Raw genomic sequence first — 7,678 nt, forward strand, 5'->3', positions numbered from 1 at the left:
GGTTGGAGTGAGAGAGAAGTGAAAATTATGAGGTTGCTTTATTATTATTATTATGATTCATGGCTGCATGTGTTATGTGATAGTTTGAAAAAAAATGGGTTCGCGGGAAACAAACTGTTTCGAATTAAATGTTTTATTATGTTTGGTTGGTTGGTCTGAGTTTGTTTATACCGTAGCAATAAACAAAACTCAAAGCTGTTTTTAGAAACAGATTGTGTTGGAGTGTGTGTGAAATCTAGTAGGACCAACCTGCTTTAGATTCTCATAATACTTGATTTTATAGTACTATCTTTATTTGCAGCGAAACATTTTATATTATATTATATCATATCATATTAATATTATTTTAATTAAAATTTTATTGATCAATTTTTTTATAATGATGACTTTACTGTATTTAAGGTATCGAACTTTTCAAATTTAAAAAGCCTCTGTCTCATTCCTCTAATTATAACACATAGATTCCTTTTAAACATTACTATTTTAGAAATTATTTTTGTGAGATAAGAATAAAAAATCTTTCTAAAAGTAAGAAGGATAAACTTTTTATTTATTTTATGCTTGCAAAAAATATGTAGCTATGTAAGGACATGTACCAAGTGTATATACAAAACACTGATATATGATAAACTAAGTTATATAGAATATAATAGTGTATCAATATGTCTACTCAAATGCTTTGGGTATATTAGCCGGTGAGTGGCGATTCCATGTTGGGTAAGAGGATTCTATATGCAATTATATATACCTTCTATGGTATATTTGGAAGCGGAGTAATGCTAAGATCTTTAATAATAGGTGTCTCCCGAAGGAGGTTATTTTGGAAGATATCAAGATCAATATGTTCGGGTGAATCAAATCACGATCTATGCACAAACAGATTACTTGGGAGAACTGGAGTGTTAATCCTTTTTATTTTATTATGTTTTAGCTCGAGTGTGTTCTTTTGTTTCGTTTTGTTTTTCTCTTTGTTTGTGGTCTGTACGTTCTCTCTAGCAGCTAGCTGATAATTTTTTTTGTTCTATCTATATATGCTTTGCTGTTAAAAAAAATCATCCTCATCCAAAATATTCATCACACGTCAGCAAATTAATAATAAGCATGTTTATGAGTTTTTACCTTAAAATCACCTAGTATTTATTATACATAAAGAATTTTTTTTTATTGGAAATCTCCTTTTAAGAGTCATCGTTCGCCTTACGGTCATTCCTGTATTAAAAGGTACTATGGTTTTGTTGAGAATTGAGTATACATTTGAATTGGAAGATATGAAGAATAGGCACTTCACAAAAGATTTGATTTGTAGATGTATAGATAAAGAAAATAACTTCTTAATGTAATTGATTATTAGTTTGAAAGTATTTGTTTGCTTATAATGTAGATTCTCATGGTTTTATCGTTTTTGCATCATTTAATACTATCTTCGCTGATTAGAGGAGAGGTGAGGGGTGGACCTGACGTCTTTATAGAGAAAGGCGGAGCTCCAATGGAAAGATGGAGCGTGGAGAAGACAAACTAAGAGACGACAAGAGACGAAGTTTTATAGTTAACTTTATGATGTTGTTAAACGTATCTTGTGTCCTCTGTCAAGGGATATGCTTTTAGACACGCACATTGAGTATCGTTTTTGAGTGTTAGGCTATGCGTAGTGGAGGGGCTACAAATTGGGGCGTTTTGTGTCGTGTGGCGCCCAGTCAACAAGGGGTGATGTTCTCACCCCAAAACCTCCCTATTTGTTCGCACACTACATATGGCCTTAGAGTAGTTGCATTGATTTGAATGCTTTATGGTACTAGCCGTTTATACTATGCTTTCTTTTAACCTTCTTTGTTGTCTTTAATTGGTTTTCAAGTTTGGTGATTTTGTCTTTTAGTACAAACTCTTTTAATTTCAAAAGGAAATAGTAACTCTTGCACTTTAGATTTTCTTTCTATTACATGCAGTTAAATATTTGTTTGATTATTTCAAGTGTATTACACGGGTAATTGTTAAAAACTTTATGCTATAATCATTAAATGTGTACCAACTAATACAATCACAAATGTAGTGTACAATGGCGGAAATTAAAATATAACAAAATAATTTTTTTATTTCATGTTAATGGAAAATGACAAAGAAATACTAACCTTAAAGCCATGTTCATATTTCTGAGTTAGCATGATATTAGAAGATTTAAAGTTGCATAAAGTGAAAATCATCATCATCATCATCATCATCATCATCATCATCATCGTACTCAGTATATCCCACCAATAGCAATGCTATGGTAGGGTCTGAGGAGGGTAAGATGTAGACAGCCTTACCTCTATCCCATAGGGATAGAGAGGCTGCTTCCGGTGAGACCCCCGGCTCGATAGTAGTTTTGAATCAAGCCTTGGACATAAGACACATAACACTCAATCATCGGGACACCGGCTGATTGGTGCATGTGCCCTTGTCTTTCGGCTATCAACGCCACCACATGATACCTGATTAACCTTCCGCCACTTTTAACGTTATTTTCACGTGATTAGTAAAATAACGTCAAAATTAGTGCAATTTTACTTTTGCCCACCCAAGGGTTCACACATATATACATTATATGTGCGCACCGCAAGCAGGCGTGATAAAGTGAAAATAGTAATTCTTATTTATAATAGTTGAAAGTATTGGATAAGAAATGTTTAAAATTTAAATACTAATCCCGTGTTATTAGTTAACATTATGGGAGTTATTGGAATATTTAATTAACCGATATGTATATTTTAACAACTCATAGGAAAAAAAAATAAAGATTTCAGATTTGTTGGAAACATGGTAAATGACTTTTGACCGGATTAACTATTTTTTTATATTAATGTGAAAATATATGGTTATTAAGCATTTTGGTCAAAGTTATAGAATAAAATATTGAAAATTAAATATTGACTTTCTTATTGCTAAAACCCTTTATGCTAAGCTAAAAAAATCATATAAATAAATGACATACCATATAGTAATCGGTATACATATAAATTATAATTATCATATTCAACTTCAATAATTTAATGCTAAACACCAAGATATATATAATATGTATTCTCAATGCTTGCAATATTTATACAAAACGTTTGAAGAATTTTAAGAAAATACACATTTTTCTGGGTTCAAATTATGCATTGTTGCTTAAATCGCAGTTTAAAAAACAATTTGTAGTTTACCATACAAATCCAAATTATTCGATAATGATGCACATTTATTTGCTTTAACTTGCAATACTTGTGACTTTAAAGTTTTATTCTAACAAACCTGCAACATTAATTTTAATATTTCATTATTTTCTTATTTCACCACTAACGTTAATGAATGAATCGATTAAGATTTACATATAATAAAAACAAACTTGAATGTGTCATATATTGAAATGACTTAAAAGATAAGGGTCATATATTGAAATAAGTGAATAAAATGTGAGAAGGACTATGAGATTGACAAGTGGCAAAAGTAGGTAGTCTTTTATTAGAATAGATGTTTTCCGTTTCATAACATATTGAGGTAGAATGCAACAATTATTTTTGCGGTTGTAGGAGATAACTATGTGCTCTTAAATCTAGATCTTGTATTACATGTATTCTTGTTTATCCGTACATATATCTCATAATGTTAGTTAATATTGAACTTAGGCGGTCGATCCACAAGATGTTCATGACATATGTAGTGAACCTTCTATGATTTCTTGATCTTTTGTTTGTAGTTGATTTACTGAATATATGAAAGACATGTTTTATAAACATATATCTTGAATGGGGTATAATAGTAAAAAAGTTTCACATATCCACAAACATAAGATGCATGCATTTAAAGTCATTGGCGAAGCTTGGACATGAATGCCGAGGGGGCCGAACTCAAAATGTATAAAAAATTTCATAAAAGAGGGGGGCCGGGCTTAAATTTTTGGTCGAAAACAGGCAAATTTACACTACGCATAAAATATTTCGGATGAAAAACGGCTAAATTTACACTAACGCACGAAAAACAGGGGGGGTCGGGGCCACCCCTGCGCCTCTGTAGTTAAAGTCCGTCATGAATATGCAAGAAAGGATGTTCAGGGAGCCTTCAGTATCCTCCAAGCTCGGTGGGAGAGGTATAAGAGATTTGACAAGAATGTAGAGCCTAAAGCAATAAGTAATGTAATGTATGCATGTATTATGCTTCACAATACAATTGTAAAAGACATGTCGAAAGACATGCCATAACTTTCAAGTAATGAGGATGGTGAACCTGGATTAAACACATAATTATGTATAAAGAAAAGCATATATAAGAAAAAAAAACATTGGATATAAATGAAGTGTTTTAAAAAGAGGATGGAAATATTAATTTGACCGCGGGTGTATTACGTTTACAGACGTTTGAAACTTTAATAGAATAATATTTTAGTTAATTTGGCTTTACTTAGAATTTACTTATTTTTAATGTAGGTTTACTATGTAAACTAATGAAAATTTGTTAGCATTTGGAGATGTATAATGATGTCGGAAGTCATCTAGGTACCTTTTTCTTTAAGCATGGTGAATCATCATGAGTAGTCATGATCTATGATTAGCATTCTTTTGATCCATTGTTGATCATCAAATTCATAAGATTTAGTGTGCAATGTTGTGAACAACATACATATACAATAGTGAAAAAGTCTTAAAAATCTTATAAATAAAAGTAATCAAGAGAATCTTAAAATAATAAAAAAAAGTAATTTAATTAATTAAAACGTTGTAATTTTATAGATGTTAAATATTAAAATGATGAGCGGATGTTACAAATAGTTATTAATCATAACATAAATTATATTTCTTATTTTTATATATATCCATAAATAATAATGAAAATTGCAAGAGATGTTTATACGCTCACTTTCCGGTTCACAAGTATAAGTATAAGACGTATATGATATTAGGTAATACATGACCCAGTTACCCGAAACATGCATACATGGTTACCTAAACCATGCACGTAAACATTTTCTTTGTCTTTATAATATCATAATCTACTAATTTCACCGGCTTTACTATTTATCTGTTTCTAATTCATTGGATAAATAAACTCACATAAAATGTAAAGTAGTAACAAAAGTACTCGAGAATCACAATGAGTGATTTTTAACAAACTAACGAGCATATCCGACAACAACAATTAATGAGTAACCGAGCATCCCACAAGTAATAAACCGTTTATAGCACACGGTTTTACAAACAAATACACGACTAAAATTACCCAAACATGTCCTGTTTATTTAAACACTTGTTGCAAAGCATCAAATAAGATTTGACTACTCAACATGTAAATTTGAAGGAATAGAGGGGTAGAATAGCACTATGGACTCTGGCTACATAATGACAAACGGGTTAAACGAAGCCAACCACGTGACTGGATCTAATCAGGAAGATGATAGTATTTCAGACTTGAATTTGGATATTGATCTTTACTTTTAATTAGTGTTTGTTTGTTTTCCTTTATGCTCATTTGTATTCATTTATGTTTGTTAGCTATTCGGTTAGAACATGAACATGAACATGAAAATTTGTTTTTTAGATGTTCGTGTTCATTCATTTGTTTCGTTAAAGTTAAATGAGTGAACATGAACAAGCCTCACACGTGTTCTTTCGATTCATTTTCGGTCTATCTATTTTTTACTCGAAATTTTTTTCACTTAATCCGGTATAAAAAATTATGAAAGGGCTCTCAGTGGATTTGAAGCAACTACATCGATAGATCCTTACTTAATACCACCAAGGAATTTGAAAAGATGATAAATCATTTTGATAAGTTAGACAGTTTGTTGAAGGTGAATTTCAGTCTCTTTTTTATATATTTAATCGTCTTAAGAGATTGAAATTCAATATGTATGTGTTCATTTGTTTTAATTTAGGCTTGTAAATAAACCAAACGAACACGAATGTTGCATATTTGTGTTCCTTTGTTTAACTTTAGCCGATAAATGCTAGAAAAAGAACAATTTAACAAACTGGTTTTCTTGTTCGTGTTCGTTCGTTAAGAAAACGAACATGGTCGCGTGTATTTGTTTTAACTCTAACCGAACAACGAACATATTTGCTTCTACCCGTTTTTGTTTTTCATTATATTTGCTATATTTTCTCATTTAACTTATCTTGCTTCAAGCTTGGGAAAACACTTGGTATTGGTTCTTTTGAAAAGGTGAAAGTTGCAGTGTATGGTAAAGAACTAAAGATCCTTAACCGTTGCAAGATAATAACAATGGACATATAAGAACAATGTAGGAACATATTAAAAACAATATATTTGACTGCCTCATTATTTTAGCTTGAAGTTACATGTTCCCTGAGTACACTTTTCTTGCTCTTGCAGTTAGAAAATAGATCAGGATGTTAAGATTATTTATGCATCCGCATATCATCCATTTTATGAGTTGTTCGATTACATTGTTGAGAAGGGCATATTGGAGGAAGACGAGGGCCGTCATTTCTTTTAGCAGGTGATTGATTGAGTTCTTTATTTAATTTTTTTTTTGTTAGGACTTTTGAGTGTCAACCATGAAAACAGTTCTATGCCTTCAATTTATAAAGTTTCTAATAATGTTATTTATAATCAATTTATGTACAGAAAGATGTTGTGAGAATAGAATTTTTTATTTGATCAGTAGCCTAGATTAATATATCTTGTATTGCTTTTTTTTTACGGATGACTGAACCGAATATGGTCTCAAATGGCAATGTGAGCAGCGGAGATTGTGGCACAAAAGTGGCAAGAGATGTTCAGTCTCAACCTGAAGAGAGAGAGAGAACACAGAAAGGTATATCTATATATATGATTCATCTTTCACACATGATTCAAGTATATCATATGATTTTTGTTTTGTTTCTTTTGAAAATGAGTGACAGAGGAAGAGTATTTGTGGCCTCTATTCGCCAGATTATTTTTATTGACGGTGACCTCCACCCCAACTTTCACTTGCAACGGCGAGGTTAGTCTTTGATAATGTTTTCTTCGCTTATTGATTGCTTTTTGTCTTTTAAATCAACTGTCATTTTCCATTATATTATTATTAGTATTATTATTTATTGACCAAATAATGTAATTGTAATTTTATGGTGTGTAGATTTTTAAAAGCAAAGGTGAAATGAGGCTGTTTTGCAACCAAAAAACAACAAATACAATACCCGAAGAGTTTATTTGTGATCGATGAAAGAATTCCGCATCCGACCGCGAATGTTGCTGATTTGTTTGTTAAGGTTAATGAAGTTTATTTATTAGTACCTACCTTAATCTTATCAAGCATACAATATGTTTTAAATCTATTGACTAAAACGTTTTTTGGGTTGTTTTTAAGTGAATTCAAACTTTGTGTATTGTTTCTAGAAGTCAAGTTTTAAAGACCCTTTCTATATATTTTAAATCCGTTAATAAAAAGTTAAATGTAATTTGTATCTTTCTTTTCTTATTTTTTATCAACAACCATATCACATATGAGATGGTCACTTGAAACACAAGTGTTGTGAAAATCATTTGTTTCTGTGAATAAATGTTATATATTAAATATATAGCAAGTGCAACTTGTGTGGATTTCTTGTATGTGTTATTAAACTGTGGTTTGTAGAAGTACGTAGTTGATAATTTTAATGTTAAATTAGTATTTAACTGAGACGTGTAAGGCTTATGATGTAGATAGCCCAAACTTATGCTA

This window comes from Bidens hawaiensis, unplaced genomic scaffold (genome assembly GCF_021521415.1).
Source record: "Bidens hawaiensis isolate Kalapana, Puna unplaced genomic scaffold, B.hawaiensis_p1.1 tig00002343_1, whole genome shotgun sequence".
NCBI lineage: Eukaryota > Viridiplantae > Streptophyta > Magnoliopsida > Asterales > Asteraceae > Bidens > Bidens hawaiensis.